Here is a 13,002-nt window from a genome sequence, read left to right on the forward strand (position 1 = left end):
TAAAAACCCAAAAGGCGTGAATAAGAGAACACATGGTCACTGAACACATAGAGGTTCCTAGACAGTGACACACCTGCAGAGAGCATGGAAGCTCCACACCACTTCCCCAACTTCTTCTGCCTGGATGTTCATCTTTATCCTTTGTAACATCCTTTATAATAAATGGGTAGACTAAGTAAGTGTTTCCCTGAATTCTGTGAGCTGCTTTAGCAAATTAATTGAATCCGAGGAGGAGATAATGGAACCTCCCACAGATAGGCAGTCAGTCAGAAGCACAAATCCCACCCTGGAGCTTGTGATTGGCATGTGAAGTGGGTGCAGCCTTTGTGGATCTGAGTTTTAATATGTGGGATCTGTCACTATCTGCAGGTACATAATCTCAGAATTAAATTGAACTAGATCAGGCACCTGCTATGGAATTTGTTGTTGAAGGGAAGGCAGAGGAGGTGGAAATTCCCACACATTTTGGTCACCAGAGGTGAGTAGTATGTTAAGAGTAGGAAAAACACAGTTTGGCTGTTCCTACAGACTATGTCAGTAAGACTATCTTGAGAATAGATAACATATCTGGCACATAGTAAGGGCTCAATAACTAAACAGTAGCAGTACTGATTATGACACGGTAGTGATGATGATAATGACAATTCCAAGCATAATGCCAAACACATCCCATTTCATCGTGAAGCATTTCAAAGGAACATAAATATAAAAATAAAATTAAAAAAAAAAAAAAACGAAGGCAAATCAGTTCTCAACGATTTAGACAACAGCATTAAGAAAATAACTTCTTGGCCAGACATGGTGGTTGATGCCTGTAATCCTACCACTCTGGGTAGGCTGAGGCAGGTGAATCACTTGAGCTCAGGAGTTTGATACTAGCTTGAGCAAGAGCAAGACTTCATCTCCACTAAAAATAGAAAAGCCTCCTAGGCATGGTGGCAGGATCCTGCAGTCCCAGCTACTCGGGAGGCTGAGGCAACAGGATCGCTCAAGCCCAAGAATTTGAGGTTGCTGTCAGCTATGATGCCATGGCACTCTACCAAGGGCAACAGAGTGAGATGCTCCCACACGCACCCCCAAAAAAAGAAACAAAAAAGAAGAAAATAACTTCTTGTTTTTCTTATAATTATTAGTCATACATCTATCATTAACATTGACAAGGAAGGAAAGTAGACACAGAGAAGCAAAATTCTACATTCTCTTCCATGGGAACATATAAAGTCCCATTGATAAAATGACTCTTAAATACAAGAAATAATTTTTAATTTTGTAAGACTATGTATGGTATTATTGAGTCAAATGCTAAATTTTATCATATCAGGCTGACTACCTGGAATAAGCATGCCAAATGACAGGTGGTCTATGGTCTGAAGCAGTCAAAGGGCTTGTAACTGAATAACAGAAGAAAAAATGGGGGGAAAGGAGAGGAAAGGGAGGGAAAAGAAGGGAAGGGAAGGAAGGAGTTAGAGAGGAAAAGGAAAAAAGGAAGAAGTCACCGGAGTTAGTTGGATACAGATGAATAGGGAAGCTGTAGCACATGAGTCTAGTTGAGAACAGGGAGAAAGGAAACTCATATGTTAAGATCAACATTACCCTTCTCATTTATTCTCTTAAATGGCTACTTGTTGTCCCAGAATTTAAGGCTGAAGACCTGTCCTTTCAATGTTAAATGATGCTACTATGAGGAAGCAGATGGTCCTCCTGTAGCAGAAATAATCACTACAGCAATCTCGGATCCATATGGGAACTTCAGTTAACACAAACTTTGACATACCCCCTTGTTGTTCTTTCTTTTGTGATTACTACCACATTTGTTCACTGCAGTGCCTGGTGTTAGAAGTACCATCAGTTAGCATTCTAGTCATTATTCACCATTAATTCCTCCAGGACTCCAACACCATGTCTGTTATGAACCATCTGGTACATCCTTCCACTTCTGTGTGTTATTTACTACGGCAGTTACCCAAGTTAATGTGGCCATTTACATGGCCAGGTTTTCACTCGTTTGCAAAAGACCATTACATGGATAATATTTTGTTAATATTAAACCAAGGCATTTTAACTCCACCTCCACAGTTTCCTTATGCAACCTCTCTTTTCCTTAGTTTCAGAAGACAGTGAGACCAAGACCTCTTTAAGAAGACAATACAAAGTCAGACATTGTAAAAAAAAAAAAAAAAAAAAAAAGGAAGAATTTGCTAGGTTTCTATAGAATTTATGTAATACATTAAGGACCAGGACCAGAGATCACAGTTGAAGCACTTAACTGTGAAAGAGAGAGAAATCCAGCCAGAAAGGGAAGGGAAAACTGTCCCTTCCAACCCAAGGAATTGTAGGAAGAGGAGGCCACCAGGTGCAGATGAGGGCGGGGGGAGTAAGAGCTAAATGAAGGGCAGGGACTCCAAGGGATTCTTCAGGAGGGACCCTTGGAAGGTGCCACCTCAAATGCCCTTCCAAGAATCCCTCTCCTTCCTTCTTTCCTCCAGGATACATGTTCCACCTTGGAAAGGAGATGGGAGGGAAAGAAAGTGGGGATAAAAGGACTAGGCTTCCAAGAGAAAAACACAATTAAATTCAAGTGGGGGAAGCAGGGAGGAGAGAAAGGGGTGAGGGAAGGAGGGAGGGGGATTGGTAAACTCTCACCTAATGGACACAATGTAAGGGGATACAGCACAACCACTGGGTGAAGGCCTCAACTACAACTTGAACTTTACCTAAGAAATGCAAACCCTCATATTAATCTGGAAAAAAAAAAAGGACTGGGCTATTTTCTGAAAGATCTGACTATATTACCTAACAAATTGATCAAGTCAGACTGTTTTAAACTTTGAAAGACTTAAAAGTTAATTTAGAGAAAAACTGGATTAGTTATTGACAGCATAAAAAAAACTGTACTTTACCTACACATTTAAATGAGTAAATTTACAATCTACAACATACAGTAGTTTTTTGTCAATGCAGATTTTCTTCACTAATTTTGAATCCATATGAACTCAGGTATACAAAATCAATTCCTCCATCTAGGGGCAAAACAACTTACTGGACTCATCTTACAGAGTAAATCAAATTACACGAGGAATATTTACCTACTTAAGAGAATAAAACTATCAAGCATCTTAGAAGCACAATTTCCCTACAAAGAATATAATTTCAGCTAAAGAAGTGGGGCATGATGCTTAGGCTAGTGTTTGATATGCTAATTATGTAGTTATCTAATAGGAATTTATTATTAATGTCCACTAACATTTACTGAGCCTTTATTATGAGCTAGTCAATGCACCAAGTACTGATGTTAGCACCAACACTCAAGACCAGAAAAAGTATCTGTAATATTTACTGAACTTACTGTACAAGCTTGTTATGCTCTGTAGAGATGTTCTTGGCTGGCAAAACAGTCAAATCCCTCTAATAACAAAGGACTCATAATGAAACTCGACAGTACAAGGGTCCCACAATAGTGCCAAAGAAGATGAAAAATTTGGGAGTTCATCTAACAAAGAATGTGAAAGATCTCTATAAAGAGAACTATGAAACTCTAAGAAAAGAAATACCTGAAAATGTTACCAAATGTAAAAACATACCATGCTCATGCCTGAGAAGAATCAACATTGTTAAAATGTCCATACTACCCAAAGCAATATACAATTTTAATGCAATCCCTATTACAGCTCCACTGTCATACTTTAAAGATCTTGAAAAAATAATACTTCGTTTTATATGGAACCAGAAAAAACATCAAATAGCCAAGACATTACTCAGACATAAAAACAAAGCAGGAGGAAACACACTACCAGCCCTCAGACTATACTATATCAATAGTGATCAAAATAGCATGGTACTGGCACAAAAACAGAGAAGTAGATGTCTGGAACAGAATAGAGAACCAAGAGATGGATCCAGCTACTTACCGTTATTTCATCTTTGACAACCCAATTAAAAATACTCAGTGGGGAAAAGACTCCCTATTTAACAAATGGTGCTGGATGAACTGGCTGGCAACCTGTAGAAGACTGAAACTGGACCCACAACTTTTCAACATTAACTAAGATAGACTCTCACTGGATTAAATATTTAAACTTAAGACATGAAACTATAAAAATACTAGAAGAGAGTGCAGGGAAAACCCTTGAAGAAATCGGTCTGGGTGAGTATTTTATGAGGAGGACCCCCGGGCAATTGAAGCAGCTTCAAAAATACACTACTGGGACCTGATCAAACTAAAAAGCTTCTGCACAGCCAAAAACACAGTAAGTAAAGCAAGCAGACAGCCCTCAGAATGGGAGAAGATATTTGCAGGTTCTGCCTCCGACAAAGGTTTAATAACCAGAATCCATAGAGAACTCAAACGTATGAGCAAGAAAAGAACAAGTGATCCCATCACAGGGTGGGCAAGGGATTTGAAGAGAAACTTCTCTGAAGAAGACAGGTGCACAGCCTACAGACATATGAAAAAAATGCTCATCATCTTTAATCATCAGAGAAATGCAAATCAAAACTACTTTGAGATATCATCTAACTCCAGTAAGATTAGCCCATATCACAAAATCACAAGACCAGAGATGTTGGTGTGGATGTGGAGAAAACAGAACACTTCTACACTGCTGGTGGGAATGCAAATTAATACATTCCTTTTGGAAAGATGTTTGGAGAACACTTAGAGATCTAAAAATAGATCTTCCCTTCCATCCTGTAATTCCTCTACTAGTTATATACCCAGAAGAACAAAAATCACATCATAACAAAGATATTTGTACCAGAATGTTTATTGCAGCCCAATTCATAATTCCCAACTCATGGAAAAAGCCCAAGTGCCCATCGATCCAAGAATGGATTAATAAATTGTGGTATATGTACACCATGGAATATTATGCAGCCTTAAAGAAAGATGGAGACTTTACCTCTTTCATGTTTACATGGATGGAGCTGGAACATATTCTTCTTAGTAAAGTATCTCAAGAATGGAAGAAAAGTATCAAATGTACTCGCCCTACTATGAAACTCACTTATGGCTTTCACATGAAAGCTATAACCCAATTATAACCTAAGAATAGGGGGAAGGGGGAGAGAGAGGGGAGGGAGGGAGGAGGATGGGCAGAGGGAGGGTAATTGGTGGGATTACAGCTGTGGTGCATCTTACAAGGGTACATGTGAAATTTAGTAAAATAGAATATAAATGTCTTAAGACAATAACTAAGAAAATGCCAGGAAGGCTATTTTAACCAGTGTGATGAAAATGTGTCAAATGGAAAAAGATGGCGGCCGAGTAACAGCTTCCCTACAACTGGGAACAGTGAGTCTGGGGACACAAGACTCCAGGCATCTCTGGCCTGTGGGATCTGCCTATAATAATCCCTTTGAGAATACAGGGACCCAGCAAGGGACTTCTGGACCCCAAGAGGAGGACAAAAACAGTGGAAAACTGGCAAGTGGTTGCGTCTGTTCGATCAACCTAATCACACCGGCAACCATAAGTAAAAGCAGCAGTGAGACTGCAAACCAGAAAGGCCTTACCTGTGAACTGTTTCGGTGTCCTTGGACTTGGCACTCAGTTGATCTGCCTTGGGGAGAGCTTGAGCAGGAGTGTGGAGAACTTTGGGCATTGTCTGGGGCCCCAGACTGAGCCAATGAGCTGGGCGCAAGAAGCCATTGTGAAAGAACTGTCCTGGCAAGCTCCACTCTCAGGGTCTCAGAGCAAGGATTGGGCGGGTCAAAGTAACCTACTGACTGAGCAGCCTAAAGGCAGGGACTGAGCTGCCTTACAGCTTTAATCCTTAGAGGCAAAGTGAGATGGTTTTGGCACACTGGAGCCTTGGGCTGTTGCCCTGGGTAGAGTGCCGTGATGTCACAGCTCATAGCAACCACAAACTCCTGGGCTTGGCGCCACCCAGACCTCCATAAGACCTGTGCAGCAATCCCCGACCAGAGATCCGCACCCACCGGGCCTTGGCATTCCCTGACCAGGAACTGCGGAAGCCACGCAACCCTGCGTCCTCCCTCCTGTGTCCTCCCAGCTTCCACACTAGCCCATTCATCTGGACAGGGACTCTGGTAGCTGCGTGCCCTTTGGAGCCCTCCCTGCCTCTGCACAGAGCTCTTCTCCTGGCCAGAGACTGCTGGAGCCTTGGGTTCTCTGTGCCAAAGTCACTGGGTGCCTGGCACTCCCAGAAACATGCGCACCACCCCCAGCCCTGTTGCTGGATCTGGGTGTGTCACAAACCGCAGCTGCTTCCACAACCAGAACTCCCTAGCTAGAGAAGCCCCAGAGGAACTACACAGGGTCACTCCCTACAAAGGTCCAGCAACAATAGAGTGATCCCGCTGGGGTCTAATCTTGGAGAGACACCTCCCCAACTCTGAGGACAGCCAGAGGCAATAGTGAAAAACAATCATAAGGCAAAATCAACAGAACAACTCTGGCAATATGAATAATCAGAGTAGATCAACTCCCCCAAGGATCAATGGGGCAGAAACAGCACAAGACCCCATGCGCAAACAAATAGCTGAGATGTCAGAAATTGAATTCAGGATCTGGATAGCAAATAAGATCAAATTAGAATTCCAAAAGTTATCTCAAGAATTCAACGGATTCGAGAGGGTCCATGGAGAGACAAGATGGCGGACTGAAGCCAGCTTTCAACAAAGGCTCCCGTCCAGAAGGAGAGTTAAGGGACAGGAATTTAGTAAGTATCCTGGTGGACTTGAGCCTCACCAAGAGAGAAGGTTGAAGAATGCACACCAACACCGCTGAGGCAAGCTGCGATCACAAGGACGCAAACAAAAGGTACAAAATCCACCACCAAGCGGACGGGAGTCCCCCTCCCCCATGGGACCGGCTCAAGAGCCCCACAATTAAACAAGCGGGCAGAAATTAAAGGCCCTCCCACTACACTCCATGGGAGAGACCTTCTAAAAACTGGACCTACCCCCCCTACTGGGGTGCCATGGCGTTCTCCTGCCAGACATAAAACGGAATAAAACTTTGGGAATCCTTCGCAGGCAACCCTCCCGGCGCTCCCCTCCCGCCCACTGAGGTCTGGAGACCTGTCCCCCAGGAGTTCGGATCCTTGGGTGATTTCTCAAGGGGAGTGGACAGTCCCCGAGTTGCGACTGGTCAGCATTGACTCTGAGGCGCGCAAGTGAGGAGAGGGCACCGGGCTGAGGGGGAGTCACGCCTCGCGGCACTTCCCTGCGGTGCAGTGCACCAACCCTCCCCGGGCACAAGACTGAATAAGACTCTAGCTTCCCCGCTGAGAGCTGAGAGCCCCTACTCTCACTCGGGGTCTGAGGGCCTATCCCCCAGGAGTTAGGATCCTTGGGTGATCTCTCAAGGGGAGTGCACAGTGCCTGAGCTGCGTCAGGTCAGCGCCGACTCTGGGACACGTGAGCGAGGAGAGGGCACTCTGCTGAGGGGAAATCAAGCCTTGGCGGCACTTCCCTGCGGTGCAGTGCAGGAGCCCCCCCCCCCGGGCTGTATTGTTGCCTAAAACTGAATGAAACTCTAGCTTCCACCCCCCCACTCCCATTCGGGGTCTGGGGGCCTATCCCCCAAGAGTTCTGAATCTTGGGGGATCTCTTGAGGGGTGTGCACCCAGCACAAACTGCGGCCGCTCAGTGATGACTCTGGGGCGCGAGACAGAAGAGAAAAGGGTCGCCTGAGTGCCCACACCAGAGCAGCAGTTCCCTGGAGGTAGATCAACAGCCGTTTTTTCTTTAAGGGCAGAACGCTCACTTCTAGATATTCTGAGGCCACACCCCCTGTCTCCCTGGGCAACCAGAGGAGGCTACCGGTGAACTGGGTTTTCCTGACACCACTCACAAACCTGGGAAGCTTCCAGGGCGGGGCCGACCCAGAGAGGTGATGGGACTCAAACCTCCAACACCAAAGATGTTTGAACTCAAAACAGCTCGTCTTCTGTAGGCGATTTCGACAGGAACAGAGACAGAACCACGCAAAGTTGTCTGTTCTGTTCTGCTCTGTTCTGTTAGCAGCATCCATCAGGGATGGGGCTAAGCCTGAGTGAACACCTCCCTCCCATCACCTGCATCAAACACTCATAGATGTCAGGCCCCATCACCTCCTGCTAGATAGCGGCAGTCTGCGGGGGCCTGGCAGACTTCCTTGCGATTCAGGCAGGTACAAACCCCTGGAGTGTCTGTTCACTGCAGGCAACTGGGTTAGCCATCTGCAGAGATACCAGTGACTGGGTCTGACAGAGGGGCAAAGTGGGGAAGGAGACGTCAACCTTCCTAGACTGCTCTGTTTGCTGTGTGGCTCCTCCTGACTCCACACTGCACAGGGGTGAGCCGTGTCAGAGTAGTCACCAGGCCCCTGTGATCCAGTTCCCAGAGACCTCTTGAACTCTCTCACCCGAGACAAGTGCTGATTGAGACAGTAGATTCGGACCATTTGAACTGGGCTAATAGACTGAGGACTTTTCAGGCGGTGCCCTGGGTGTATGGTTGTAGGAAGGTTTGATTCTCCTTTTCCAACTGGGGCCAGAGGTGGGCAGGCGGGGTGACTTAATTGCTGATTTTTCCACACAGCTGAGACTTCAAGCCAGAGTAGAAGTTGCAATAGGATCGAACAGAAACCAGCTGAAAATAAGACAGAACCACTTTGCTCCACCACACCAGACAGGGCCCCAGTTTCTCAGGCCACAACACTGTACGGGCCCTCGATAAAACCCCAGGGGAAAAACCAAAGGGACTAAAATAACCATGGGGCGGAATCAGCGGAAAAACTCTGGTAACATGAATAACCAGAATAGATCAACCCCCCCAAGAAAAGATACGGCAGATGTGATTGAAGATCCCATTCATAAACAACTGGCTGAGATGTCAGAAATCGAATTCAGAATTTGGATGGCAGACAAGATTAATAAAATGGAATTAGGAATCCGAGGAGAAATTCAAAAATTGTCTCAAGAATTTAACGAATTTAAAGACAAAACCACCAAAGACTTAGACACACTGAAGCAAGAACTTACAGCCCTCAAAGTTATGAAAAATACAGTAGAATCCCTCAGTAACAGAATGGAGCAAGCAGAAGAAAGGATTTCTGACATTGAAGATAAAGTCTTCGAACGCTCCCAATCTCTCAAAGAGGAAGAGAAATGGAGAGCAAAAACGGATCACTCACTCAGAGAACTCTCAGATAATTCGAAAAAAACCAACATAAGGATTATAGGGATTTCTGAGAACGATGATGTGGCCTCCAAGGGCACAGAGGCCCTTCTGCATGAAATTATGAAAGAAAATTTACCAGACATGCTTAGAGAATCTGAAATTCAGACAGCAGACAGCTTCAGAACCCCAGCACGATTCAACCCCAATAAGTCATCCCCCAGACATATCATAATTAGTTTCACTAAAGTTAACATGAAAGAGAAGATTCTCAAAACAGCCCAGTGAAAGAAAACTATAACGCACAAAGGTAAGAATATTAGAATAACTGCAGATCTCTCTGCTGAAACTTTTCAAGCCAGAAGAGGCTGGTCATCAACTTTTAATCTCCTAAAGCAAAAAAACTTTCAACCCAGGATCTTGTATCCAGCTAAACTGAGTTTCATCTATGATGGAGAAATTAAATACTTCAATGACATTCATATGTTGAAAAAATTTGCCATAAGTACACCAGCTCTTCAGGCTATTCTCAGACCTATCCTCCACAATGACCAACCCAATCCTATACCACAAAAGTAAACTCACTCAGAAACTTCGGATCAAACTCCAACTTCCACACTGACAAAAGGATTAAAAATGTCCACTGGACCTTTGAAAAACTCGATACCCAAAATTCCACCAGACTTATCAATACTCTCCATCAATGTGAATGGTTTAAACTGTCCTCTAAAGAGGCATAGGTTAGCTGACTGGATACAAAAACTTAAGCAAGATATCTGTTGCATACAAGAGTCACATCTCAACTTAAAAGACAAATACAGACTCAGGGTGAAAGGATGGTCATCCATATTTCAGGCAAATGGTAATCAGAAAAAAGCAGGTGTTGCAATTTTATTTGCAGATACAGTAGGCTTTAAACCATCAAAAGTAAGGAAGGACAAGAATGGTCACTTCATATTTGTTAAGGGTAATACTCAATATGATGAGATCTCAATTATTAATATCTATGCACCCAACCAGAATGCACCTCAATTTATAAGAGAAACTAACAGACATGAGTAACTTGATTTCCTCCAGCTCCATAATCGTCGGAAATTTCAACACTCCCTTGGCAGTGTTGGATCGATCCTCCAGAAAGAAGCTGAGCAAAGAAATCTTAGATTTAAACCTAACCATCCAATATTTAGATTTAGCAGACATCTACAGAACATTTCATCCCAACAAAACTGAATACACATACTTCTCATCAGCCCACAGAACTTACTCCAAAATTGACCACATTTTAGGTCACAAGTCTAACCTCAGTAAATTTAAAGGAATATAAATTATTCCATGCATCTTCTCGGATCATCATGGAATAAAACTTGAATTGAGTAACAACAGGAATCTGCATACCCATACAAAAACATGGAAGTTAAATAACCTTATGCTGAATGATAGCTGGGTCAGAGATGAGATTAAGAAAGAAATCTCCAATTTTTTGGAACAAAACGACACTGAAGACACAAACTATCAGAACCTCTGGGACACCGCAAAGGCAGTTCTAAGAGGGAAATTTATAGCACTGCAAGCCTTCCTCAAGAGAACGGAAAGAGAGGAAGTTAACAACTTAATGGGACATCTCAAGCAACTGGAAAAGGAAGAACATTCCAACCACAAACCCAGTAGAAGAAAAGAAATAACCAAAATTAGAGCAGAATTAAATGAAATTGAAAACAAAAGAATTATACAACAGATCAATAAATCAAAAAGCTGGTTTTTTGAAAAGGTCAATAAAATAGATAAACCTCTGGCCAACCTAATCAGGAAAAAAAGAGTAAAATCTCTAATATCATCAATCAGAAACAACAAAGACGAAATAACCACAGACTCATCAGAAATCCAAAAAATCCTTAATGAATATTACAAGAAACTTTATTCTCAGAAATATGAAAATCTGAAGGAAATAGACCAATACTTGGAAGCACGCCACCTTCCAAGACTTAACCAGAATCAAGTAGAAATGCTGAACAGACCCATATCAAGTTCAGAAATAGCATCAACTATACAAAACCTCCCTAAAAAGAAAAGCCCGGGACCAGATGGTTTCACGTCAGAATTCTACCAAACCTTTAAAGAGGAATTAGTACCTATATTACTCAACCTGTTCGAAAATGTAGAAAAAGAAGGAAGACTACCCAACACGTTCTATGAAGCAAACATCACCCTGATTCCCAAACCAGGAAAAGACCCAACAAGAAAAGAAAATTATAGACCAATATCACTAATGAATATAGATGCAAAAATATTCAACAAGATCCTAACAAACAGAATCCAGCAACACATCAAACAAATTATACATCATGACCAAGTTGGTTTTATCCCAGCGTCTCAAGGCTGGTTCAATATACGTAAATCTATAAATGTAATTCAGCACATAAACAAATTAAAAAACAAAGACCATATGATTCTCTCAATTGATGCAGAAAAAGCATTTGATAATATCCAGCATCCCTTCATGATCAGAACACTCAAGAAAATTGGTCTAGAAGGGACTTTTCTTAAACTGATAGAGGCCATCTACAGCAAACCCACAGCCAATATCATATTGAATGTAGTTAAATTGGAATCATTTCCACTCAGATCAGGAACCAGACAAGGCTGCCCATTGTCTCCATTGCTTTTCAACATTGTAATGGAAGTTTTAGCCACTGCAATTAGGGAAGAAAAGGCGATCAAGGGTATCCATATAGGGTCAGAAGAGATCAAACTTTCGCTCTTCGCAGATGATATGATTGTGTATCTGGAAAACCCTAGGGACTCTACTACAAAACTCCTAGAAGTGATCAAGGAATACAGCAGCGTCTCAGGTTACAAAATCAACATCCATAAATCGGTAGCCTTTATATACACCAACAACAGTCAAATTGAAAAAGCAGTTAAGGACTTTATTCCATTCACAGTAGTACCAAAGAAGATGAAATATTTGGGAATTTACCTAACAAAAGACGTGAAAGATCTCTATAAAGAGAACTATGAAACTCTAAGAAAAGAAATAGCTGAAAATGTTAACAAATGGAAAAACATACCATGCTCATGGCTGGGAAGAATCAACATTATCAAAATGTCCATACTACCGAAAGCAATATATAATTTCAACGCACTCCCTATTAAAGCTCCACTGTCATATTTTAAAGATCTTGAAAAAACATTACTTCATTTTATATGGAATCAAAAAAACCTCGAATAGCCAAGACATTACTCAGAAATAAAAACAAAACAGGAGGAATCACACTACCAGACCTCAGACTATACTACAAATCCATAGTGATCAAAACAGCATGGTATTGGCACAAAAACAGAGAAGTAGATATCTGGAACAGAATAGAGAACCAAGAGATGAATCCATTTACTTCCCGCTATTTGATTTTTGACAAGCCAATTAAAAACATTCAGTGGGGAAAAGATTCCCTATTTAACAAATGGTGCTGGGTGAACTGGCTGGCAACCTGCAGAAGACTGAAATTGGACCCACACCTTTCACCATTAACGAAGATAGACTCTCATTGGATTAAAGATTTAAACTTAAGACATGAAACTATAAAAATACTAGAGGAGAATGCAGGGAAAACCCTTGAAGAAATTGGTCTGGGTGAGTATTTCATGAGGAGAACCCCCCGGGCAATTGAAGCAGCTTCAAAAATACACTACTGGGACTTGATCAAACTAAAAAGCTTCTGCACAGCTAAGAACACAGTAAGCAGAGCAAGCAGACAGCCCTCAGAATGGGAGAAGATATTTGCAGGGTATATCTCTGACAAAGGTTTAATAACCAGAATCCACAGAGAACTCAAACGCATCAGCAAGAAAAAAACAAGGGATCCCATCGCAGGCTGGGCA

The sequence above is a fragment of the Nycticebus coucang genome, chromosome 7, assembly GCF_027406575.1.
Source record: "Nycticebus coucang isolate mNycCou1 chromosome 7, mNycCou1.pri, whole genome shotgun sequence".
Classification (NCBI taxonomy): Eukaryota; Metazoa; Chordata; class Mammalia; order Primates; family Lorisidae; genus Nycticebus; species Nycticebus coucang.